The 27,898-nt window shown below is 36.0% G+C and overlaps 1 protein-coding gene across 9 annotated transcripts in view; it reads left to right on the top strand.

The window, feature by feature from the left end:
- LOC136833471 (insulin gene enhancer protein ISL-1-like) overlaps positions 1-27,898 on the top strand; it is a 567,526-nt gene that overhangs the window by 185,885 nt on the left and 353,743 nt on the right. The window lies entirely within an intron of this gene.

The following is a 27,898-nucleotide window of genomic DNA, read 5'->3' as shown; positions in this document are numbered from 1 at the left end:
TTTATCAAAACTAGATCTTCATAACCGTCCCACTTTTATCAGAACCATATCTTCCCTAGCCGCCACTGCAACCCACATTTATCAAAACCATATCTTCATGACTATCACACCGCCCCATATTTATCAGAACCATACTGTTCCTAACTACCTTTCCAACCCATATTTATCAAAACCATATCTTTATAACGATCACACCGTCCCACATTTATCAGAAGCATACCGTCTCCAACCACCATTCCAACCCACATTTATCAAATCCATTTCTTCATGACTATCACACCGTCCCCCTTTTACAGAACCATACCGTCCCTAACCACCATTCCAACCACATTTATCAAATCCATATCTTCACAGCCATCACACCGTCCCACATTTATCAAAACCATACCGTCACTAACGACCATTCCAATTCACATTTATCAAAACCATGTTTTCACTACTATCACACCGTACCCCATTTATCAGAACCATGCCGTCTCTAACTGCTATTCCAACCCACATTTATCAAATCCATATCTTCACAACGATCACACCATCCCACATTTATCAGAACCATACCGTCCCTAACCACCATTCCAACCACATTTATCAAATCCATATCTCCACAGCTATCACACCGTCCCACTTTTACCAGAACATACCGTCTCTAACTACCATTCCAACGCACTTTTTATCAAAACCATACCGTTAATAACTAGCGCGCATTCCCTCTCTCTGCCGCTTCAATAAGAGCGAAGTTCTCATTTCAATATTGAAGCAGGAGTGATCAGCACGATGTCAGTATGTTAATTAGTCTGAAGTTCGTTAATTATTGGAGAGCAAATATTAGTGGAAGGTTCATCTCCAGGATGATGCACTGCAGATCCGTCGAGGAGGAGGAGGAGGAGGAGGAGGAGGAGGAGGAGGAGGTGGAGGAGGAGGAGGAGGAGGAGGAGGAGGAGGAGGAGGAGATCGTTCCTGAATAGAATTGCTCGTGCACCTGTCTGTAGATGCGTTGTAGACAGGTAGATCTTTTTTTTTTTTATTTGGTTGAAGATTTTCATGGTGATTTCTTTTTTGACGAAGTTTTAAGTTTTAGAAATGCACAGTTTTTTTTTTTAGGTGAAGTTTTTCTGCGTGAATTTTTTTGGACGGTTATACTTTATAATATCTAACATAAATTTTTCATTTCGATGAAGGTTGAGAGAGAGAGAGAGAGAGAGAGAGAGAGAGAGAGAGAGAGAGAGAGAGAGAGAGAGAGAGAGAAAAAACTAAGTTATCTACATTTTGTTTATTTCATCATTTTTACAATTAATATTGTCTTCGGATTATGTTTCTGTAAGGTTTTGGATAATAGCTGATGGATTTACTTCAAATGCATATCATTACTTGTGATATGGTATGTTCCATGTATGTTTACCCTTCCATTTCATGTGCTGTCGTGTAGTGATCTTCCTTATCGATTTTTTCTTACGGTTATCTTTTTTATTTACTCTTCATTAGCGTTTCATAATACAATTTAATACATATACAGTTATTATTTATGCGATTGTATGTATTTTTGAATAGCTGCATGAATATACTTACCGTGCGGAATTTACATCAGAAATTAAGTCGTGTAAGCGGCAGGGTGTAGCCTTAAGGCCCGAGACACCAATAGGGTGTAAGTGTATTTATTTAGGAAAATGGATGTTTACAGAATAGCGTACTTTGTAAATACATTCATACATAAATATGTAAATATATACATACACGTAGAGGACTCAAGCTTTCGGTAAGTTCGTAGAATGAATGTGATGTATACGTACTTATATGATGTATACATACGCATATACCCATTTAGCGTATAGACAAGTACACAAACTCCCCCCCTTTTTAAACAAACATATTTGTTAATATATACATATTGGCGGACTCAAGCTTCCGGTACGGCACGTTCTTACGTTCTTAGAACGAATATGACGTATACATACTTATATGATGTATACATACTTATACATATTCAGCGCATACACACACGTACACGAACTCCCCCTTTTTTTAAACAAACATATTTGTAAATGCATACATACTTAGCGGACTCAGGCCTCTGGTAAGTTCGTAGAATGAATATGATGCATACGAACTTATACGAGTATGCTGTATACATACGCATTCAGCGTATACACACACGTACACAAACTCCCCCTTTTTTTTAAACAAACATAGTTGTAATTGTATACATATGTAGCGGACTCAAGCTTCTGGTAAGTTCGCAGAACGAATATGACGTACACATACTTATATTATACATATTCAACGTATACACAGACGCACACGAACTCCCCCTTTTTTTAAAACAAACATATTTGTCGAGCGAAGTGAAATTAGTCTGGGTAATTACATAAATAAATACGAGCATTTTTGCCCCCGTTCAGCATTAAAGGAATTCAGCCGCTTAATTAATATGCAATCATGGTCAGATTCGTTGCAGGTATGAAAGGGCGATTTTTCATTAAGCGCGGAAATTAATTTTGAGTTTTAAATTGCAAGTCCCGGATGCGGATTCATTATAAATAAGATTTATTTTTTATTTTCCAGTCGTGCCGATTACGAACCTGATATTAAAATCTCGTAAAAAGTTATTCTGTGTTCATTAGAGCCCACTTTATTTTTTTCTATCAATTTTGGTTTTGTATTTGATCATATAATTGTGTCTTTTTTTAATTAGGATTAATGACTGTCGTTGGGATTGTGATGAAGGAAATTTGTTTTTTTTTTTTTAAATGCGATTCTATTTACTTCGTTGTCTGCAATACCACCAAAGAATTATAGTCTTTCAGAATCTCTCTCTCTCTCTCTCTCTCTCTCTCTCTCTCTCTCTCTCTCTCTCTCTCTCTCTCTCTCTCTCTCATAAATTTAAAAAGGAAGGACATGAAATTTTCTACAGTAGCATTCCATACAAACCTCTCTCTCTCTCTCTCTCTCTCTCTCTCTCTCTCTCTCTCTCTCTCTCTCTCTCTCTCTCTCATAAATTTAAATAGAAGGTTCATAAAATTTTCTAGAGTAGCACTTCATGCAAACCTCTCTCTCTCTCTCTCTCTCTCTCTCTCTCTCTCTCTCTCTCTCTCTCTCTCTCTCTCTCTCTCATAAATTTAAAAAAGAGGTTCTTAAAATTTACTACAGTAGCATTCCATACAAACCTCTCTCTCTCTCTCTCTCTCTCTCTCTCTCTCTCTCTCTCTCTCTCTCTCTCTCTCTCATAAATTTAAAAAGAGGTTCTTAAAATTTACTACAGTAGCATTCCATACAAACCTCTCTCTCTCTCTCTCTCTCTCTCTCTCTCTCTCTCTCTCTGTTTTAAAAGGAGGTTCATAAAATTTTCTATGTAGCATTCCATAGCATCTCCTCTACAAACCTCTCTCTCTCTCTCTCTCTCTCTCTCTCTCTCTCTCTCTCTCTCTCTCTGTCAAATTTAAAAGGAGGTTTAAAATTTTCTATGTAGCATTCATAAAATTTTCTCTCTCTCTCTCCATCTCTCTCTCTCTCTCTCTCTCTCTCTCTCTCTCTCTCTCTCTCTCTCTCTCTCTCTCTGTCGTAAATTTAAAAAGGAGGTTCATAAAATTTTCTATGTAGCATTCCATAAAACCTCTCTCTCTCTCTCTCTCTCTCTCTCTCTCTCTCTCTCTCTCTCTGCATAAATTTAAAAAGGAGGCTCATAAATTTTTTACAGTAGCATTCCATAAAAACCTCTCAAACTCTCTCTCTCTCTCTCTCTCTCTCTCTCTCTCTCTCTCTCTCTCTCTCTCTCATTGTAGAGGGGTGGGTGTGGGTGTCCAGGGATTCTTGTATTTCAGGTTTAATTCTTTTGATTCTTGATAAGAAAGTGTAAATGATGTGTGAAAATCTTCAGGTCTTCATTATTCAATGCTCAGTAATGTGATTTATTGATTTTGAAACAGATCATGACGTCACATTAAAGTGAGAATTTTTCCTGGACTCAGATGTTATTCAGGGAATTATTTTTATCGGCATTGATAGAGAAATATGTAATTATTGTTCACTTTTTCACATGAGTCGTTTTTAATTTGTTCATAACAATTGTATTTTTCAGCTTATACTGAGGAATATATTTTTTCGCACTTTTCCAGAGAAATCGTATTTTTTTTCTTTCAGCGAATGGTATAAGTGGCCCGTTTGATTTTGAAAGTGGCCCGCAAGAGAAAAATAAGTAAAAGTGTATTTCTATTTTTTATATCATGAAAATTAGATTTACCACTTATCCTGAATAAAAGAAATATTCTTTGCAAAATCAATAACTACAAAGAAAAGTTTCACTGGCGTCTGTTGTCTGTTACATCATATATATATATATATATATATATATATATATATATATATATATATATATATATATATATATATATATATATATATATATATATATATATATATATATATATATATATATATATATATATATATATATATATATATATATATACTGTATATATATATACATACATACATACATACACACAGGTGGACCGCACGACTTATGGTTTTTCAAGAGTGGCCTCAGACTGAACAACTTGGACGGTCCTGATGTAAGGCTTTTCATACCAGTCTTTTATTTGTGCAGTTTTTTGAAGGAATGGCGCTATTTAAACTTTTCGTAGTACTGACAACTCTTCAAACGTTTCTCTAAGGAATTACAATTTTTCTTTAATGCTTCAAGGGAATACTAGTTTCTGATCCTTTGCCACGGGAGTAATTTTTTGTAAATATTACTTGCGAATATTCTCCCCATGGGTGTAAAGAAATGGTCTTTCTTTTTATTTCCAGATGATTTGTAATCTGCTTCATATTTTATTTAAATATTGTCATTTGTATTTTCTTGCGAAAATTGTAGTATTTCAGTGCTCACTGTAACGGTGTTTTTGATGCTTTTAGAAATATAATGTTGCTTTTCGAATTTTTAAAAGAATTCAGATAGAAATGTCAAGAGTTTCCTTTTTCTAACTAAAATAAGCAAGAGTTTTCTGCCTTACTGCTTTCTCTATGTTTTGTAGGTCGGTGCAGAATCCCTCCCTCTCATTGTAACAGCGTGACTGTATAACAGGTTTTGTTATTTCCAGACCATTTCTGTAAAAGAAAACTATTGTGCCAGCTTTGTCTGTCCGTCCGCACTTTTTCTTTCCGCCCTCAGATCTTAAAAACTACTGAGGCTAGAGGGCTGCAAATTGGTATGTTGATCATCCACCCTCCAATCATAAGACATACCAAATTGCAGCCCTGTAGCCTCAGTAGTTTTTATTTTATTTAAGGTTAAAATTAGCCATGATCGTACGTCTGGCACCGCTATAAGTGCGTAAAACATAGGCCACCACCGAGCCTTGGCTGAAAGTTTCATGGGCCGCGGCTGAGAGTTTCATGGGCCGCGGCTAAGAGTTTCATACAGCATTATACGCTGTACAGAAAACTGTATGAATATACATACAGTATAACTAAAACGGATTCAGCTATGACTGATGAGGTTGACAGATAACTAAGCTCCTTCCAAGTCTTTCGACATTTTGGTATTTAGTTGATGGCGCTCTCTCTCTCTCTCTCTCTCTCTCTCTCTCTCTCTCTCTCTCTCTCTCTGCAAACAGGTCGTACACAAATTGATGATTAAGTTGTGAGAGCAAGTATCTTTGATCATGGTGCCATTGTTAGTACCTTTATTATAGTGCATTATTAAATAATCCTAAATAATGCTACAGTTTAGGTTCATAGATATTATTCAGAAGTCTCGTTTTCATGAAGGGTCGTCTTCAGTTACCAAGAAAATAATTTTTAATAAGTCATTCCATTATACTTATAAGCCAAAATTAAGTAATTCCACAAATATTATATAGAGGTATCAATCATATAGGGATTAGTCCATCAAGAATCCAACTATTGATAGGTTTTTTTCCTTTACAGTAACTCATTTGTTTCATCAAACTTGCGTTGGACGATGTACAGGAAAGTTCCCCAAATGGTCTAGAGGCAAATCCTGTGACCAAAGCCATTAGCTCAAGTTATACACTTCAGTCAAAACCTCTGAAATCTTTCACATGCCAAAGTGGGACGTATGTCTACGTCTGATAGGCAGAGAGAGCCTTATTCTGTTTTCACACGAGGAGTTTTAAAACGCGCCATTCTCAGCGCGCGTTAGCTAGAAACCTTTTGTAAGTAAGCGTTAAGTCTTTGCATAGCTTCCTGGATGTTAGTGGGGAATAGAGGGCATTTATTTAGTGGGAAAGGAGAGCATTATTGACCTTTTTGTATCAGTCTGTGTTTGGGCTACATTTCCTTGATAGTCGAAATATTGCAATTATTATTAGACCAGACTGTCGTTAATCATATCGTTTGTATATATGGCTGGTTGAGGCTAACCAAAGCTGTTATCGAACAGTTAACATTCTTCCTCCTATAATATTTAGGACCTTGGTTATACGTAGGCAATAACGAGGACTCTCGAAAGCCTTTACGGAACAGGAAGAGCGATTATTATGAATGATGAAACAGCCTGTTCAAGAAAGCCCATAATAAAAGAGCGAATATATTGGTTATATTGATGCGGCCATCGTTAAATTTAAAGAATAAAATATTCATGCCAAGTTGCTGGTATTTGAAGTGGATAAAATCAAGGCTAACTCTGCTCCTTGTACGTAAGGCGCTTAGGGAATTCGCATGATGTAGTTTCCGTAATAGTAATAAGAACGAAGTTCCCCTAGGGGGTTAGTGCCGTCAGTGCACCTCACGGGGTGCACTGTAGGCATTACTGAAGGTTCTTTGCAGCGTCCCTTCGGCCTCCAGCTGCAACGCCTTTCATTCGGTTTACTGTACGTCCATTTCAATGATCTTTCTTCCATCTTGCTATTCACCCTCTCCTAACAATTGTTTCGTAGTGCAACTGCGAGGTTTTCCTCCTGTTACACCTTTCAAGCCTTTTACTCTCAATTTCCCTTCCAGCGCTGAATGGCCTCACAGGTCCGAGTGCTTGGCCTGTGGCCTGGACTCTATGCTAAATGAAACGTTTTTACTCGGTATGTAATTTATGAGAAAATATAGTTATCATAAAATATAATTATCATTTATCATTCAGGCATGGATACTCAACGAAACCATTACGTTAATGCTATTGTGACCATTGTACTATAACACGAAACCTCGAGCAGTGTTTACATTCAAACTGAGTCAGTTCTTCTTCTTCTTCTTCTTCAAAGGGTTTCCACTTCAGGTCATCTTGATCTAGCGGGAAATTCTGGGGAATACTTCGCTACTTGGGAAACATTTCGTTTTTACCTATTCAAGGAAATTGTTCTGTGCATGAGCGTGCGCTTGCGTCTGTGATGTATGTTTTGTTTTTACAATCATTTAATATATAGGTTAGTAGGCTGAAGCTGGCACATCCACATTGGGGAACAAGGCAAGTTAGGTCAGGGCTTTTTACTTATTATTCTCATCTTGATTAATTTTAATTGAAATATGCAATATTATTATTATATTCCTTATGTGTAGGATTAACATTCTTTTAATCTGCTTTTGTTTTAATTTATTTGATTTAGTGTATCTTTAAATCTGCGGCGACTTGTATTCTGTTTGAGGTCAATTTTCGTCAGATCTGCAAGCCAGCATTGCTTTTATCGTCAGACGAGCGAGCGTGCCTTTTTCGTGAGACTTGCTTTGCCTAGACTTCAAGTCTTTGTGCTGGTTGCTCGTTGATTGCCCGTGTAAGGAAATATGAAGAAGAAGAGACATCGGAGACATTGTGACAAGAGCAAGAGATAAAAAATATATCGAAGTGGCAAAATCTCGTCAATGCTCTACCTGCAGCCATTACCCACAGAAAAGCAAAGCAGTAATGTACGGCACATTCAACACAAGGTGCTCTCTTCTCTCTCTCTCTCTCTCTCTCTCTCTCTCTCTCTCTCTCTCTCTCTCTCTCTCTCTCCTCGCGTACCAAAGTGAAGATTAAAGACAAGCACTAATGATATAGTCTGGATCATCCTGGAGTCCGCCTTGCTGTAGCTGAGTTCCTGGAAACAACCTGAATTCTTGATAAGAAATGAAGATAGATTTTTTTCCCTCTTGTAAGGCCGACGGGAGGTGGAACTTTGTCCTCTTAGCTACTACTAAAGGGGGATAAAATAGGGAATGGGAAAGAGCAAGATTCCCAGATCTTGAGGGATATAGAAAACAGCGAGAAAGGAAAAACAGAGAGTAACTGCAAGAAAGCAAAAGACTAATTTCTCATAGGTAAGAGATTTGGAACAGTTAGGTTTGATTGTGAAACTACTTTAGGCAATAGTATTGGTCTTTAAAATAGGGTAGGTTACAGATGTTTGGAAATTGTGAGCTGAGGTATGCATCCGTAAAAATAATGACAAGCATTATTTGAAACCAACAAAACAATCACCCACAAGTCCTGAACAGCATCATCACCATCACTATCAGCCACCCACACAACCGTACGTAAAACCGCCCTTCCATCTCAGTTCCCACACCCTTTCGAACTCCCTCCTCCTCCTCCTCCTCCTCCTCCTCCTCCTCCTGACATTTTCTAAACGCTCCTCGGCAAACCTCCAACTTTATGATTAATAAAACAAAGACCTAAAACAGCCGGGGATCTTCTTGGCAGACGGTCTCGTGTGTAAACCATCTCGACGATAGTTACACTCGGGATATCAAAGGCTCCTCTTCGCTGGCATATTGTGGAGAAATCCCGGTTTGCTCAGACAACTTTCCTCCCGAGACATGTTGACTCTGGCTCAAATTATCGCCAGGACAGGAACTCTGATTACACCTTTGAGGATTTTGTAGGAGAGAGAGAGAGAGAGAGAGAGAGAGAGAGAGAGAGAGAGAGAGAAAACTGACACTTGGTATCATTTCATTCAATTATTGTAGCGTTCGCATGTGATAAGTAGCAGCTCTGGAGAAGAGAGAGAGAGAGAGAGAGAGAGAGAGAGAGAGAGAGAGAGAGAGAGAGAGAGAGTTATATCATGTTTTTAGGATTTGATTGTTCCAGCGTTCTCATGTGATGAAGGTTAGGCTTGTGCCATTGTAAAAGAGAGAGAGAGAGAGAGAGAGAGAGAGAGAGAGAGAGAGAGAGAGAGAGAGAGAGAGAGAGAGAGAGAGAAGCTAAATGACAGTAATGTAATTGAATCAAATACAGAATACGCTTGTAATTAAGAGCAGGCCTCTGGATCCATGCCACAGAGAGAGAGAGAGAGAGAGAGAGAGAGAGAGAGAGAGAGAGAGAGAGAGAGAGAGAGAGAGAGAGAGACCTTAAGACCGCTTCGATGAAACCCCCTCAGGACAGGTATAATCATTTCCAGGTAATAATTATTCAAGACTTGGGTTTGTGCCTGGGAGACTGGAGGAAGATTTGGATGCATTTGTCTCCTAAGAGATAAATCGTCTCGATTCTGGGATGCTATAAATAGACACTGTCAGAAAGGTTAGGTTTATGTTTATGTTTTTATTTCATTAAATCTGGAATAAAAAAAAAACCTTTATGTTACAATGACGAACTCTCACATGGGAAAGATTCCATTTCTTTATATATGTTTTTAATAAAACCCGTGAATAATTAATGAAGCATAAAAATTTAGGTGATGTGAAAAATGAAATATGTTGATGTTAGTATAACAATGGAATATAATTGTAATTTAGGCCTTAGCTACGCTGTTAATAATTGTAACGCTGCATGAATGGACCGATCAATCAACTTACCAGCTTTCTTCTTTTGTGTTCCCTCCAGTCTTGCGTAATTCCGAAGCATTTAAGTATGTTTTATCAGTCATAAGGAAATGGCATTTACTTTATGAACATGGAATTTTCTGTTTATTCTGTATTTCCGGAATTGTTTAAAACGCCTGTTTTTCAGTTTAGGGTTCCTCATTACTCACGCCCATTGACTACCGGTATAGGGGTGCCTACGAGTTAGGATATTTGCAAACAGTCCTTGCGGGGTCTTTTAGCAATAGACCTCCGTAGGGGGTAGTGCCATCAGTGCACCTCATGCGGTGCACTGTAGGCATTACTTAAGGTTCTGTGCAGTGTGCCTTCAGCCCCTAGCTGCACCCAACCCCTTTCGTTCCTTTTACTGTACCTCCTTTCATATTATTTCTTCCGCCTTACTTTCCACCCTCTCCTAACAGTTGATTCATAGTGCAACTGCGAGGTTTTCTTCCTGTTACACCATTCAAACCACCTTTGCTTTTAATTTTCGTTTCAGCGCTGAATGACCTCATAGGTTCCAGTGCCTGGCCTTAGGCCTAAATTCTTTATTCAATTCAATTAGCAATAGAGGGGGTATGAGTGACTATTTCAATATCTGTAATATTATCTGACTGTCTACATTGGCGTATACTGGTGATCTTGACATTTGTATTATCAGAGACTCAAATGCAATGAATGTACTTCTCTCTCTCTCTCTCTCTCTCTCTCTCTCTCTCTCTCTCTCTCTCTCTCTCTCTCTCTCTCTCATTAAAGCAGCCTTGTTCCTCATTATTCATGCTGGAACTACACAAATTCATTCTGTAGAATTCCACAACACAGAGCAGTAGTCCCAGGCAATATAATTCGTTCGCAGTCTATTATTAATGTCAATATTTATTCAAATTTAATGCAAAGGTGGAAACTTTCTTTCCTCGTATTTCTTTTGTCATCGCTCTCTCCCCCATCGCAAATAGGCATTAGAAAGTAGTCACCTGTTTGCTCAGTTTGGGGGCAGAGTGCCATACTCATCATACCCCGACTCTCGTAATTGTTTTCGTTGGACTGCGTAGCCTATTTGGTGATAATTCGTTCTATTTCTCGTGTTTATAGATTTTTTCTCTGTTGGGAAGATTAAGATTTTCTTCATTCAAGTGGTTTGAAATTGGAAAGCTATTTTGGGGAATATTTGCGATTCTCTCTCTCTCTCTCTCTCTCTCTCTCTCTCTCTCTCTCTCTCTCTCTCTCTCTCTCTCTCTCTCTCTCTCATTGGTAGTGCAGAACCACTTTTATATGACATATAGTTGTAAAGCTCCTGCTATTTTCATCATTCATACTAAAATGAGAGGTTCTATTAGAACATTTGGATTTCTTGCAAGTAACCTAAACCTTCTAGCTTGAGAGAGAGAGAGAGAGAGAGAGAGAGAGAGAGAGAGAGAGAGAGAGAGAGAGAGAGAGAGAGAGAGAGTATATTCAATGCATAATAATATATATATCAATATATGCTAAGCTAATATGCACAGTGGGATAATGTTAAAGATAACATTAAAGATGTTGAAATATTCTCATATTTATTTTATTGAGAGAGAGAGAGAGAGAGAGAGAAAGGGTCTGCTTGTAGAGTTCAGTATGTTAAACCAATGAATTTAACATTAAATATTCTCCTTATTTGATAAAATAGATGATGTTCCCACTACTATCATTTGCTATATAGATTTACATAAGAAGTACTTTTCTTGAATATCTTTGTTTCTAATAACTGTTTACAAAATAATTTTTGTTCATACTGTCGGAGTTGTAAGTTCTCTGTCTACATGAACAGTAGTAGTCTAGTTTTATTTTATCTAACGATGAAGGTTTACATGCAAAGCAGAAAAAAGTTTGATGTTTTATGTCCTGCGTTCTCGGTATACGTGTTCGATAGTCAGATTTTAGTTTTTTCTTTCTTGTATTCAAGTTGTATACTTTTTTTGCTACAAAGTGATTTGATGGCTTAGTTAGTAGGTCTGATGTGAAAGCCGACGGGAAGGGTAGACCAACGCAGTTATTTGGCCCTAGTCCTTTTAACTCTGTATCAGGTTTATTTGTCTCCTAATTAATTACTTCGAATCTGTAGTAAATTAACTGTTGATGTACCTTATGGCCTTTAGCTGGTCGTTCATATTTACTTCTGAAGCTGAGACGTTCCAGTTACCTCACATGCCGTGATGAGTATGGTAATTATGTCGAAGGCTAGGTGCCACCTGTAGGAAAATAGCTTTCATAAAATCCGGATAATGTTCTCAATTGAAATCAGGTCTGCAATCTTATTTCTTCATTTCTTAATTTAAATGTCTTTCCTTACATTAACGTTTTGATTATATTGAGCCCTTCGTAATATTACGTCAAGTGGCATTCTTACGCATTGAATGATCTTGGTGGCTTGTGCCTTTGTAACCCAAGTCAATTCTATCCGAAAATCAGTTAATTTTGTAATTTAATATGTCAGAGGTTGTCATGATTCCCTCCACTGTCATTATATCCCCTAATACTGAGAGAAAATTATTGAATAGCACAATGATTGCCATCTTATTTTCTGAAACTATATGCTGACGTATTCCTGTCAAAATTTTTGGTTTTACATTCACTTATTCAAATACTGCTTTTTGTAATTGCTACGCCATTACTGACAGCAAGGAAAGTTCATTGTTGGTGCAAGTGTATTAATCAGTGGTATTAATACTAGTAGTAACAGAGATAAAAAACAACTTGATTTTGCTCTTTATTCAATATTATTCTCTAGTCACGGATACCCAGTTCTTCAGACTGGAAGAAAACAAGAGACTCGGGTGATCCGTTACCAAATTGTGAAAAAAATCGAGTCACTTACGTCCCTCTCGCCCTGACACTCCTCCACTTCTCTCAGGGCCTTCTTTTACTTTCCCTGACCCTCTCCCAAGCTCCCCCTCCCTTCCCCCTTCCCCTCCAATCCTCTCCAGGTCTCCCCTACCCCCGTGGGGCTGCGTTTTCCTTGTCAACAGGAACTCTTGGAAGTAATTATATCTCAGGTAAACTGTTGGTTCTCCTCTCAGCTTGTTTGTTCTCGCGGAAAGACAACGCTTTAGACTCAGAAGTTAAGTAGACGTGATGGTAATAATTAGATTTGTTGTTCCTCCTAAGGCTCGATTATTTCGACTACCCCTGCCCGCCCCGCCTCCATTCTCCCCCACCCCAACCCCCTTTCTCCGATACATCTGACCCTATACGTACTCATCGCCCCTCCCCATTTTCATCCTACTTCCCCCTTACTCTTTATCCACTCCCCCTTCCACCGAGTCAACCCCCTTTTTCTCTATCCTCTCTCTCTCTCTCTCTCTCTCTCTCTCTCTCTCTCTCTCTCATTTCAAAGAGGAAGCGAAAAATGGGAGTTTGAAGATGGTCGATTATGTTTGTCTCGTTGGTTAGACGAGGGGTGGGGGGTGGGGTTAGGTGAACGTCTCTGTTGTGTATGTGTGTGGGACATTAGGCCTTGTGTCCCCCGTGCAAAAGGGCGATCATCCTTTCGGGCGTCTTTGTTGGAGATGGGAAGTCTTGATTGTTTTAGAAAGGAGTTGAGTGCTCGGATGCACAAACACGCTCATACGCGTTGATTATAAAGTCTGTGACTTTCAAATATACATTCGGGTTATTACAACTAGACTTAATTTGATGGAAAACAGTCTGGGCAAACCGAGAGAGAGAGGGAGAGAGAGAGAGAGAGAGAGTTTTACTTCTATATTAAATATCCTCTCGCTTTCATGTGTAGAAATCACGTTTAGTGGCATTTTTCTAATAATGACATCAACAGGGGTTTTAACTTCGTCACTTCGAGTAAGAGTCCTTAACCTACAGATCCGCCTCACCTTTAATTTGGAAAAAACTTGGGGTATCAGACACAGACGACTAACTCTTCACATAAAAAAAAAAACCTGGCGGAAACAAGATTCTGATTCATCTTGTTGCTTCTAGACTCTGAGGAGCAAGGTGACTTGGAGAAAATACCCTCTCTTGACTTAGTCATCAAGCCTTTTGTGACCTATACTAAATGCCCAACCCTGTTTTGTACATAGTGGCCACTGTGGTATATAATAAATTATCTGTCTTGCATACAGAATATCCTTTTGTGCATGCACATAACAGCTTGTAACCTGCACAAAATATCTGCTGCCCTACACATAATGGCCCTCTGTCTTTACACGTGATGGCAACATGTGACCTGCCAAATTAACCCATTTGTTTTACATATATTTGCATTGGTTGGGGAGTAGGAGTTGGGGTAGGTTAGAATGAAAGGTGACATGAGAGGTTTGAAGGCTAAGAGAAAGATAGAGAAAAAATGAACGAAGGAGGTAAGGGTACTTGGAGTAGTCAACCCCCGCCCCCTCTCCCTCGAAATACTTCTTTTTCATATTAGAATTTTCATAACATCAGGCTTTTTTCGCACTGATAATGTTGTAAGCAGGCACTCTCAGTGGCATCGGCATCTCCAGCCCAGGTTCTATGCAGCTGGAAAACCAAGTTCTTCCTGAATTTCCAGCCCAGGTTCTATGTAGCTGGAAAACCAAGTTCTTCCTGAATTTCCAGCCCAGGTTCTAAGTAACTGGAAAACCAAGTTCTTCCTGAATTTCCAGCCCAGGTTCTATGCAGCTGGAAAACCAAGTTCTTCCTGAATTTCCAGCCCAGGTTCTATGCAGTTGGAAAACCAAGTTCTTCCTGAATTTCCAGCCCAGGTTCTATGCAGCTGGAAAACCAAGTTCTTCCTGAATTTCCAGCCCAGGTTCTATGCAGCTGGAAAACCAAGTTCTTCCTGAAAGCAGCTGTAGAATTTCCAGGTTGCAGTTGCTCAATTCACTCAGTTCCTGACACCAATAACTGTATTTTTGGAGATTAAGTTTCAACAACAAGAGCAAGTTTTCTTTTTATTTTTAATAAATATCAGAAACAACAAAATAGTTTTTTAAGAACATCAGCAAAAGCAAAGAAGTCTTTCAGTCACATAAAAGAACAATTTATTTTATGAGAATAATTTTGAACAGTAGTTTGTAAAAGCAGTAACAAACTAGTTTTATCGAAACATCTACGCGATCAGATTAGTTTTCCAGAAACATCAGGACGACTCAAGAAACATTAGCACTACTAAATAAGTTACAGTGGTAGCAAACTAGTTTTACAGAATCTTTAAACGACCAAACTAGTTTACAAGAGACATTGATAACAAGACATCAGCGAAAAGAATACAATACTTATTGTAGATTATATAGGTGCAGTCTATAGATCTCTTGCTTGTGATTTAACTTAGGGAAAGTATGAAGGATTCCCAGATAATATCCGTTTTTCTCCATGTTGATTATGGCTTTGTTGAGTGGCTCAAACAAAAACACAAACAGAATCAGTCACACACAGAAGCACATACGAAACACCAACAGAAGCAGTTACACACAGAAGCACAAACAAAAACACAGACAGTAGCAGTGACACACAGAAGCACATACGAAACACAAACAGTAGCAGTCACACACAGAAGAACAAACAAAAACACAGACAGTAGCAGTGACACACAGAAGCACAAAAACACCAACAGAAGCAGTTACACACAGAAGCACAAACAAAAACACAGACAGTAGCAGTGACACACAGAAGCACATACGAAACACAAACAATAGCAGTCACACACAGCAGAACAAACAAAAACACAAACAGCAGCAGTAACACACAGAAGTACATGCGAAACACAAACAGCAGCAGTCACAAGCAGGAGCACATACGAAACACAAACAGTAGCAGTCACACGCAGGAGCACATACGCATTCAAAGGATATACAGAAGTCACAAACACTACCCTCTATGATGTACATTGTAATACTTGATAATCTACCTTGAAAGCACGATTTCTTCTTTTTCTTATTTTTCCTTTATATCTGACGACGGCCTGTGTACCGAACGACAGCTAAACAACAGTTATCAGCGACGGTCTCATTGTGTGTATATACATTACCGGCGGAGGCCTCCAGGAAAGAAAAAAGAAAACACCAAAACCTTCCAAGAGCATAAGCAAACAGAGTCACTTATGCCCTTTCTTCTGTTCTTGATAATTTGATGTACTCATCTCTCTTTTGTGAATAATGCAAATGTAATCTCAAAGGTCCCCAGGGACGGGGCCACCGCACCGCAGTCACCCCTTGCCTTCTAGATACGTCTCTCTCTCTCTCTCTCTCTCTCTCTCTCTCTCTCTCTCTCTCTCTCTCTCTCTCTCTCTCTCTGATGCATACATACTTGATGGAAGTACATTGGTGCTTTGTTAATGTATGTGTATATATATGCAACATTTATTGGCACTTAAATAAATTTTTTGATACATTACACCTTATATCTACGTACACTGGAAAGTCGTAAATTCATTTGCGTATATGATATATATATATATATATATATATATATATATATATATATATATATATATGTGTGTGTGTGTGTGTGTATGTATGTATATATGTGTGTGTATGTGTGTGTGTGTATGTATGTATGTTTGTTTGTTTGTTTGTTTGTTTGTGTGCATGTGGAATGTGTAACTGCCAAATAAATAAGGAAAAGATAGTTACGTAAGATACAAAAGATAGCATATATTCCATTTAACTGAGTACTGCAGAAGTAAAATTTGTTTTTCATTCCAGAAGTGAACTTTCCCGTGTATTTCCCCCGTTATGACTTATTTTGTTCATTGTAACCGTAGCTTATGTTCTTAGAATTCTTCGAAGCAAAAATTTTTTTTTTAGGAAAAAATGGGAGTGTTAATAAAGAAATAAGAAAAGTTCATTGCCGCTGTCCTTCGGTGAGTAATATATGATAGTAAGGTAAAACTTCTGACAGAAGCTTCATCAGTAGCACATCGTCACGCCTAAGTGTACTGATTTACTTACATTCTTCTAATTTGCTGTTTACCTCTAACAGTGCGCAGACTTCATATACAATTGGATATGCATCGAAGTAAAATAAACATAACTACTGGTAGTGCATATTTGATGGGTGGGGAATAAGTTGCTTGTATCTGTTAGCAGTTTCATAGGAGGAGAATTTTGGCAGCTTGGTTACTACAACGCGTCCTGCCAGTCACAATATATGTGATACAACCCTGGTGGATTTTCTGGTTTTGTGTCGAAATGGTATTTTTATTTACAAGCTGAAATGAATGCAGCTAGAAGTGATTTTCTTTTTCGTTTGTGGCAATTACCCTTTTTTTGTTATTAATAATTTCGTCGGTTTTTAGTTTTCTGCAAAAGGAAACTGTTGTGCCGACTTTGTCTGTCAGTCCGCACTTTTTTCTGTCCGCACTTTTTCCATCCACATTTTTTCTGTCCGCCCTCAGATCTTAAAAACTTCTGAGGCTAGAGGGCTGCAAATTGGTATGTTGATCATCCACTCTCCAGTCATTAAACGTACTAAATTGCAGCCCTCTAGCCTCAGCAGTTTTTTAAAATTTTATTTAAGGTTAAAGTTAGCCATAATCGTGCTTCTAGCAGCGATATCGGATAGGCCACTACCGGGCCGTGGTTAAAGTTTCATGGGCCGCAACTCATACAGCATTATACCGAGACCACCGAAAGAAAGATAGATCTATTTTCGGTGGCCTTGATTATAAGCTGTAGAGGCTGTACAGAAAACTCGATTGCGCCGAAGAAACGTCGGTGCAAATTTTACTTGTTTTTTTATTGATGTCATTATCAATATAACGTTTGCATGTTTTTTTTTATTTAGTTATTTCTTTATTTAGTTATTTGTTTATTGTATGTTTACTTTAATACCCTTATGTTAGCAATTGTAATTTTTGTATTGGTAATAATTTCCTCTGTTTTCTTTTTTTTTTTTGCTGTCATTGTCAATATATTTGTATGTTTTTATTCAGTTGTATGTTTATTTTAACACCCTCACGTTTTCGGTTATTTTCCCGATGAATTACGCAATCGAATGAATATGATTGACAGCGTAGCATTACGCATTTTATCTTACAATGAAATTTGATGTCTCTCGCTGACCGTTGCTGATGTCATGAATTTGATGTGTGATGAGACGGTCATTCTAACACATCATCAAGTGTATTTTCGTGACCGTTGATGTAAAACTTGCTTTTGAAATATGAGTTGATATAATGATTATTCCTTGAGCGATATGGCAGATATTATGACATTTAGTTTAACTCAGGAAGAATATTTTCATGATCGACAGTGAAAATATGCAAGAAAATTATTTATTAATATATGGTCTTTAAATTTGATTTTATTTAATGATTATTTTTTGTGCCATATGTAGTCTTACAAATCACTAGGCCTGTTTTCATGACCACCGACCAAAAAAAAAAAAGTAAAATCACTAAAATATCTGAAGAAAAAAAATTCCTTGGCATTTTCAACTGGTCGTCAATCATCGTCTTACCGGACAGTTTGTGAAAACACGCAAAAAAAAAAAAAAAAAAAAATATACATATATATTTTTCCAAAATTTGAGAGGCGTCTGTCACCTTAATTCTGACATTGTTGATAATCGGTGAGGAACTCGGAGGAAGATATTCCCACGGAAGAAGAAGAAGAAGAAGAAGAAGAAGAAGAAGAAGAGAAGAAGAGATTGTTTGGACGGGCCGAAGTGGCTGACCAGGTGGTGATGAGTTCAGTATTATAGAGGCAAAATAGGAGGTAATTTTGTGTTTTTTTTTAACGGATCAGTCTTCAAGGAGTTTTTCTTTTATATGAAATGAATTTTCCTCGTTGACATTAATATTATTGGTGTTTCGTTGTTCCCTGTTCACATTGCAAATAGTCTTCAGATATGATTCTTATTTCATATACGAGAAAATATCCGTCTTCAAGGAGCTTTTTAATTTCCTGAAAAACTATTGTGCAGGCTTTGTCTGTCCGTCGGCACATTTTTTCTGTCCGCACTTTTCCGTCCATCCTCAGATCTTAGAAACTATTGAGGCTAAAGGGCTGCAAATTAGTATGTTGATCATCCACCCTCCAATCATCAAACATACCAAATTACAGCCCTCTGGCCTCAGTAGTTTTTATTTTATTTAAAGTTAAAGTTAGCCATGATCGTGCGTCCGCCAACGATATAGGCCAGGCCACCACCGGGCCGTGGTTAAAGTTTCATGGGCCGCGGCTCATACAGCATAATACCGAGACCACCGAAAAATAGATCTGTTTTCGGTGGCCTTGATTATACGATATACAGAAAACTCGATTGCGCCGAAGAAACTTCGCCGCATGTTTTACTTGTCATTTTATCATATTTGTTTTTCTCATTGACAACAATATTATTACTGTTTCGTTGTTCGCTGCTGACATTACATACGGTCTTACTCTGTGATACTCAATTCATATACGAGACAATACGACTTAAATTTTAAACTCTGACCGGACTCTAGGTATAGTATATGAATGTGTTTATAAAATGCAAGAAACCTCCTTATATTCCTTTGATAGATGTGTCTACCTAAACTTCTGACTAATCCTGTTTAAAGCAAAAAATCGATTTATAATATTACATTACTCTGGTAAATAAGACAAAGTTCTTCATTTATTATTTCCTTAACTTTGTCAGCAGAGCATAGACAACTTCTACTAGAATTCCATGTGTTTGAATAAACTACAAAAAAAAAAAAATGAAATAGACAAACTACCTCTTAAGTTTGCCCCAAGAATCCCTCCCCTCTGTCCTCCTCCTCCTACTCTCCTCCTTCCTCTCCTTCCTCCTCTAACGGCTCCCTCCCCAACACACACCCCAACGAAGACCCCGAGATTAGCGAAGCATCAAAGCCAAACTGGCATCGAAAATTCATTCAAAGGATCCAGCAAAGACAAACATAACAAATAACTAAACGAACTTGAGGGGGTTTGGGGAGGGGGAAGAGGTGGGTGGGGGGGTAAGAGGGTTTTGGGTAGGGGGGGAGGTTAATTAAAAAAGATTCACGACCGGAAGTACATGTCGGTACATAAAATTACCGCGGCTAATCTGGTAATGATGTTGATAATCATGTTGATGATGATATTATCATCGCAAATTAAATTGCATCTTACCTGTACTTATTCATTAACTTTCAGGTTGACAATCAAGTACAAATGCGCGCGCACACACACACACACATATACATGTGTATATATATGTATAAATGTATATTTATAAATATATATACTGTATATATATACAGTATATATATATATATATATATATATATATATATATATATGTATTATATATACAGTATATATATATATATATATATATATATATATATATATATATATATATATATATATATACAGTATATACACACACATATATATAAACATATATATATAATATATACATATATATATATACATATATATACAGTATATATATACACACATATATGTATAAATATATATATTTATATATATATATATATATATATATATACATATATATATACATATTATACATTCATACATTCACGTATATATGCTTGCAATACTTCAGTACACATTTCATTCTCTCTACTCCTGCAATCAAAGGATTATAATGCGGGTAATCGGTATCTGCCGAGTCTCTCCTGTTAATTAAACTCTGTAATTACATTCGGTGGAAGTTCTAAAACGTATTGCGTGTTATAAAAATAGTCTTTGCAGCGGGGAGAAAGGAGAAGGGGGTGGGTGGGTGCTGCGAGAATGCTTCTGGGGGTGGGTAGGGGATATACAGGGAGAATTACAGGAGAAGGGCCCATGGGGAAGGGAAGTTGGTGGGGGAGCATGAGGGCGGCCATGTTTTGGGAACTACGGCGGAGGGTGCATGTTGTTTACCTTTGGAGGAGTTCGGAGGAATACTTAATTAAGGAATGCGCAGTAATGATAGGGAGGGAACTTTCAATGAATGTTGAAAAGTTAGCGAACGTTAGGTCCAAGTGAATAGAAGAAGAAGAAGAAGAAGAAGAAGAAGAAGAAGAAGAAGAAGACGACGACTACGGATTGCATAAGTGGAAAGTTTTCATTTTTTTTTTATTGTCAAAGCTCAGTTTTCTTTCCCTCTACGGTTTTCTTTTCTTTCATATTTCATTCTGGAAACGGTAACAAACATCTGCTATTTTTCTATATATGCTAGGTTTGACATTCGGTACCCTAATACACGGAGGCTTACGGTTTATAAGAATGTACTTATAAGTATATATATATATATATATATATATATATATATATATATATATATATATATATATATATATGTAATATATATATATATATATATATATATGTATATATATATATATATATATATATATATATATATATATATATATATATATATATATATATGTGTATATGTGTGTGTGTGTGTGTGTGTGTGTGTGTATGCCAGTTTTATATATGTAGCCTGGTGAATTTATATATGTATGTGTTTAGTTGCAGTCACTTCCTACACTGCACTGAGCTGGATATACTGCATTACCAGAATTTAACTGGAGGGCATTATTAAATGTCTGGTTTTCATTCACGCGGTTAAAATTAAATTTTTGCGAACTTAATTTCATTTTAGAATATTTTTTTTTTTTTTGTATTCTTGGCATTGCACTCAGCTAAACTTGCTGTTGTTTACTGACTCTTTATCCATATTGAGTGAATTTCACAGTTACACTAATTTATTCTATTTTACTTTATAAATTTATTCATTTTTAGCATTATACTCAGCCAAACATATTTACTTCTCCTGAATCCATTTTGTTCTTCATTTCACTTGAATGTAATAACAGCAAAAACAGAAACTCAGAAGAGTACATCAACTTGAATGCCTATGTCTCCCCTCTTTTCTATCACCTATTTATTTTTTATCACATTCATGGCCACCCCCTAAAAGAGGGGGAGCTGACATGTCCCTAGCTTGGTTCATGGGAGGGTGAGTGAGGCAGGCAGGGCGAAACAGCCATGAGAAGGGATGGCTGTGAGACATAGGGAAAAACACGGTGAGAAGAGTAGACATAGGAAGGCTAGAATAGAAGTTTAAAGGTATTTTGGGGTGTATGGTGAGGAGGATAGCCATAGAAAAGTATGGGGTAGGAGAATATATGAAGAAAGGGAAGAGTGGACATAGAAATTACGGAGAGGAGAATAGGCAGAGAAGGCGTGGGTAGGTGACTGAAAGGTATTGAAAGGAGAATAACATTGAAGAGTATAAGAAGGAAAATATAGTCACAAAAAATATGGGTAGGAGGAAAAGAAGAATAGATAGAGGTAGATATTGAAATGTGTGGGGAATTAGGTGGAAAAATCTCGAAAAGGAAAAAGACGGAAAGATGTAGGGAAGTAAGAAATGAGAAACAGACACAGACATGGGAAGGAAGAGAGCCAGTAGGAGACTATATGAGTAAGAGAGACCATTGGAGATAGAGGTAAAGATACTTAGGAAGAAAGAAAATCTAGAAAAAGTAGAGAGAATTGATGCAACGTCCAGAGCCCCGTTCATGAAGGAAAAATCCAGAAGTTCCTTGGAAATATTTGATAGATCTGTGTTCCAGTAAACGCCGGGACTGTTTTTCAGACGAAAGCTTCCACATATTCTTTGCTGGATGCTGTGAAAACCTTCTAATTTTGTTATACGTTGATGAAGGCACTTCTCGTGATCTTTGGGTGGTTGACAATGAAGAGATATCTTTCGGAGAGTTGATTGTGTTCTTAATATTCTCTGCATTCTAGGAACACTTATTTTATTGCTACTAAAGTTGTGGCGCTAGTTGCAGAGTTGCCACTATAGTGGATTTTAGCAGACGTGTGATTTTTTTCTTCTTCTTAGTCATGAATGTTGTGTATCATAGCTGAGATACGTGTTGGGAGATAATTGTTAGATTTTGAGGTTTGGAAAATCTGGGAAAAGTTACAAAATACTAAAGTGCTTTCAAGAAATGATTGCACGCCACTACTATTTATATATCTTTGTCATGGTAGTTCAGATAATGAATGTATGAGACAGGGAACGACGACTTATGTATATGTTAAAGTTATATGTGTTGAACGTCTCGTTGTTAGTATTATCTCTCTCTCTCTCTCTCTCTCTCTCTCTCTCTCTCTCTCTCTCTCTCTCTCTCTCTCTATATATATATATATATATATATATATATTTATTTATTTATATATTGTGTATGCATTTTGCTACATATATATATATATATATATATATATATATATATATATGTATATATATGTGTGTGTGTGTGTAAATGCATATATGCATATATATACACGCACACACACACATGCACACAAAGAATAGGTGTGAATATGCCTGGTTTTCTGTGGTAATAACAAAGAGGGGAAGGGCAGCAATGCAGGAATGGCTGATGTGCTTGGACAATGGAAGCCGAGAATCGCAAAACTGCAAAATGCAAAGTTGCAAAAAACCCGTGAATTATGCAATCGGTGTTAAGTTGGTGGAGGACGTAATTGAGAAAATGAAGCGGTAAGCGAACGGGAAGTAAGGGACTAGGATAATAAGAGTAACTGTGCCGCTGCATGATAATAATAACAATAATAAAAGAATGATAATTGATAGAATCATAAGCATAATGAAATAATAATAATAGTGATAACGAAAACAGTAATGGTGATGATATCCAAAGAAATGAATATAACTAGACACAGAAAATCTCTCTCTCTCTCTCTCTCTCTCTCTCTCTCTCTCTCTCTCTCTCTCTCTTCTCAGTTACATGCAGTAATGAGAGAAGAGAACTCTGTGAGTGGGATACGATGTCAGCTTCATAGTCATGCAGTGCGTAATACTGAAATGTGTGAGTTAAGAGATTGAGAGGATAAATATTGAATAAATTAAATGAGTTCATGACGAAGCAGAGAAGAACTCATTTTTCTTTTTTATGTATATTGTTATAGTTATATATATATTATATATATATAAATATTATATATATATATATATATATGTATGTATTTATTTATATATAATATAATATACATATATATATATATATAATATATATATATAGCTAGTTAGTTATATATATGTGTGTATATGTATTTCTTTATATATATATATATATATATATATATATATATATATATATATATATGAATATATATATATATATATATATATATATATATATATATATTATATATATATATAAATATATATATATATATATATATATATATATATATATATTAATATATATATATTTTATATATATATGTATATATAGTTATACTGTATATTATATATGTATATATATATATATATATATATATATATATTTATATAAAGTACTATATATATGTATATATATACACAGCTGTTGATTAATTTTTTAGTTTATATGATAAAACAGCTGATGAGGAAAGGTTTTAATTCCCAAGTTGATATTGTCATTTGCAGTCAGTACGAGTGCAATTTCACATAGAGCAGTGAAAATGAATGACTTAATAACCTTGGTAATCAAGATTCAACGGCAAAAATCGCCGAGTGAAAAAAGTGAAAAGCAGAAAAGCAAAGAAGTACACACATATATATAGTGAAATACAGATGAAAATTAACTTTGAGTGAAGTCAAGAAAAAATACATGAATCTGTAAACAGTAACAAAGATTTAAGTTTAAATAAATATTGCAAGAGTTAATAGACACTGAAATAGCTTCACAGTATCTTAAACATTCTAGCTGGATCACGTAAGGAATATAAAATTCCTGTATGCACAGTTTTTCAAGATAATTTATTATTATTATTATTATTATTATTATTATTATTATTATTATTATTATTATTATTATTATTATTACCGCCCAATGTTCGTACAGTCTGTACAGTCTATGATTAATGTCATGATAGTATCAGCAACTAAAATTTATGGCTGTTGTTAAGTTATGTGGAATAAAAAAGCATTTGTCTGAAAAGTTATTTTTTCTGAAATTCAGCGACCAAAGTTAAAAAGAGAGTGAGGAAGAACAGGAGGAAGGGAGGCTTTAGAACACCTAACTCCTTCTCTCTCTCTCTCTCTCTCTAACACACACACACACACACACACACACACACACACACACACACACTCACACACACACTCACACACACACACGCTCTTCTCTCCCCATGCGCACGCGCGCCTACACACACAGCACACACATTACACACATGGCCTGTGTGGAGAACACACATCACTTCATGTAATTTAAAACCTGTTTCAGTTTCGCTTACATCATCCCATCAGGCTGTCGCTGCTCTTCGTCCCATGCGCACGCGCTGTTTTCATCCTAAAATTTAATTACAGGATTACATTGATATTTCAAACTGGATTGTCTTACGTAATATATGGCCCGTGGAGAAATCAGCGCCGATTGAAGGGAATTTGAAAACATCTTTATTTACAAAACTTCATGTAATTTATTGAGAACCATATTTCAGTTTCGCTTACATCATCTCCATCAGGCTGTCGAAGGAAGATTTCAGGCAGCATTGATCCTTGCCTGTCGTAACCGTCTGCTTTCACTTCTGACGTGGCTGTTTCCTTCATCCTAAACTGATGAACTATGGTTAGTGGTTTTTAGTTTTGACATTTTATATGTATTACATTGCAGCCTTGAAAATGAGACTTTTGTCAGACAGATGTTTTTATGTACTAGTCTGTTTCACTGCCCTCAATATATATATATATATATATATATATATATATATATATATATATATATATATATATATATATATATATATATATATATATGTGTGTGTGTGTTTTGTGTGTGTGTGTTTGTGATTATATATATGTTATGTGTGTATATATATAATTATATATATATATATATATATATATATATATATGTATATATATAATTACATAATTATATATATGTGTGTGTGTGCATAGTTGGTGTGTAAGTCTATTGTGGGGTAATGTTTATTGCAAGGATACCTTTTCATTTGTTAGTCAATTATGACTTAATTCTGTACTTTCTAATGTTTCCATTGCTTTTCACATTATAGGTCTTTATGGGCTTATGCCACTTGAATATTTATAAGTGCCCTTCAGTTAATGTTTGATTCTCACAAGGCAATTTTGTTTCGTATTTATTTTATACCAGAGAAAGTATGAAGAAGTTGTCAGCAAGCGTAAAGCTGAAGTTTATTATTAGTAGCATCAGCAGTAGTATTAGTAGTAGCAGTAGCAATCAAGGCAGGCAACATTCGTAGTAGTATTTGTAGTATCAGCAGTAACCGTATTAGCAATGTTACTCAGGTAGTAATCGCAATTTGTGTCTTGTGTTGATTACGTTCGCTAACACGAGAATTGGTTTTGAATGTTGTCTCCTGTTAAGTTACTTTGATGCTCAGTTTATTCCCTCTTCTCTCTCTCTCTCTCTCTCTCTCTCTCTCTCTCTCTCTCTCTCTCTCTCTCTCTCTCTCTCATACTTTAATGCTGAGTAGAAATTGTCTCTATCTCTCTTCCTCAAATTTGTTCTCAATATAATTGTTCTATTCAACTTATTCACAAAGACTGATTATGTAACTGGATGTTATGCTCTTCATTAAACAGACAGTTGTGCGGTGCTTTATCAGAAACTATTCAGCTAAATATATTTTGTTATTTTACTGTTTATTATTATTATTATTATTATTATTATTATTATTATTATTATTATTATTATTATTATTATTATTATTATGTTTTAGTTATTTTGTTCCTTCTTTCTTTCTTTCTTTCTTTCTATTATTATTATTATTATTATTATTATTATTATTATTATTATTATTATTATTATTATTATTATTTTTTCGGTTATTTTGTTTCTTTCTTTCTTTCATCGACCGTGCACCTGATCCGACAGTTATTATAAAAATCTTTATGAAAATACGGAGTATAGTTTAGAAAATATAGACAGTATCAGTTTTGACAGCAGATTATTTCCACTTCACACAATTCGATAACATTGAAATATTCCATTTAGCATTTCATACCCCTTTCCACCTCATCTAGCTAAGTGTTCCTTATCGTCCATTCATTTGATTAGAAGATCACGTCTTCTTAACGTCTGGGCAATGTGATTACACGTCCATTTGCAATCGCCTTTCTCTCGTTCTGGAAACTACGCTTCCATATTTTTCTGCTTTTCTATATTTTCCATTACTAACTCAGTCTAGAAATCAAATGGTTCGCTTGATGATTTTTTATGTTTCATTCTTTCAAAAACTAGTTTATTGACTGATTTCTAGTGATTTATCAATATTCCACGAGTTTACTTATAGTTGAATTGGGTCAGATATTCCTTGGATAGTTCAGTTACCATTAATATTTTAAGGGTAAAAAGTCAAAATCCTGCTGAAAGCTAGGTTGATTTTCCAGTAGTGATTAATAGTGTTATCAATAAATGTTTTCTGTTTTCCGTTGGAAAATGTAATTGATTTCACCGTATATTCTGTTTATTTAGCCTTAAAACGTTTAAGTGAACACCCTGTGGCCGTATTTTTCTTATTTCTTGTCACGTAGAAATATCAGTAATGATTTTGTTGTAGAATCACTCTAACTGGTTCATAACCCTCCAATCGTTAAAATATAAAAGCTGAAAAAACTGTATTCATGAACATATTTTTGTTCAGTGTTATATCTCCTGTATATCGGAGTTAATACAAGGAATTGTTTTCTGAAACAAATGATAATAATACAGTTTTATATTTCATCACTGAAATAGCTTTTATCGAAGAAGAATTTCCCATTTCTTTTATGATTGTTTTTGCGCAGGACATTTGAAAGCAAGCACTGTGTGTTGAAGGTGACCCCTATAAGTCAGTTAGAATATTGTCATTTAATAATAATAATAATAATAGTAATAATAATAATGTGTTATTTTTTAGTCATAGGGGCACAATAAAACGTTCAAGGAACGACTATTCTTCATAGCTTTCAGTAATAAAGATAATACTGGAAACATGGCGGTAACCGTTGTATTTGGATCGACACATTATAATAGTAGAATATTAAACGAGGTATTTCATGTCTAGACTAACTATCTTTTTCAATCAAAACTGAAGCTTTTAAGTAACAAAATGAGAATTCATCTTCATTTTAGATATTCTCAGCTAACGTATTTTTTAGAAAGTAAAAGCCCTAGTTCTCAGAGATCTTTTATGGGATTACTCGAGATAGTTAAGTCTCTCTCTCT

Source organism: Macrobrachium rosenbergii, chromosome 1, assembly GCF_040412425.1.
Source record: "Macrobrachium rosenbergii isolate ZJJX-2024 chromosome 1, ASM4041242v1, whole genome shotgun sequence".
Taxonomy (NCBI): domain Eukaryota; kingdom Metazoa; phylum Arthropoda; class Malacostraca; order Decapoda; family Palaemonidae; genus Macrobrachium; species Macrobrachium rosenbergii.
The sequence above is the reverse complement of the archived record's forward strand: the minus strand, read 5'-3'. Positions and strand labels throughout refer to the sequence as shown.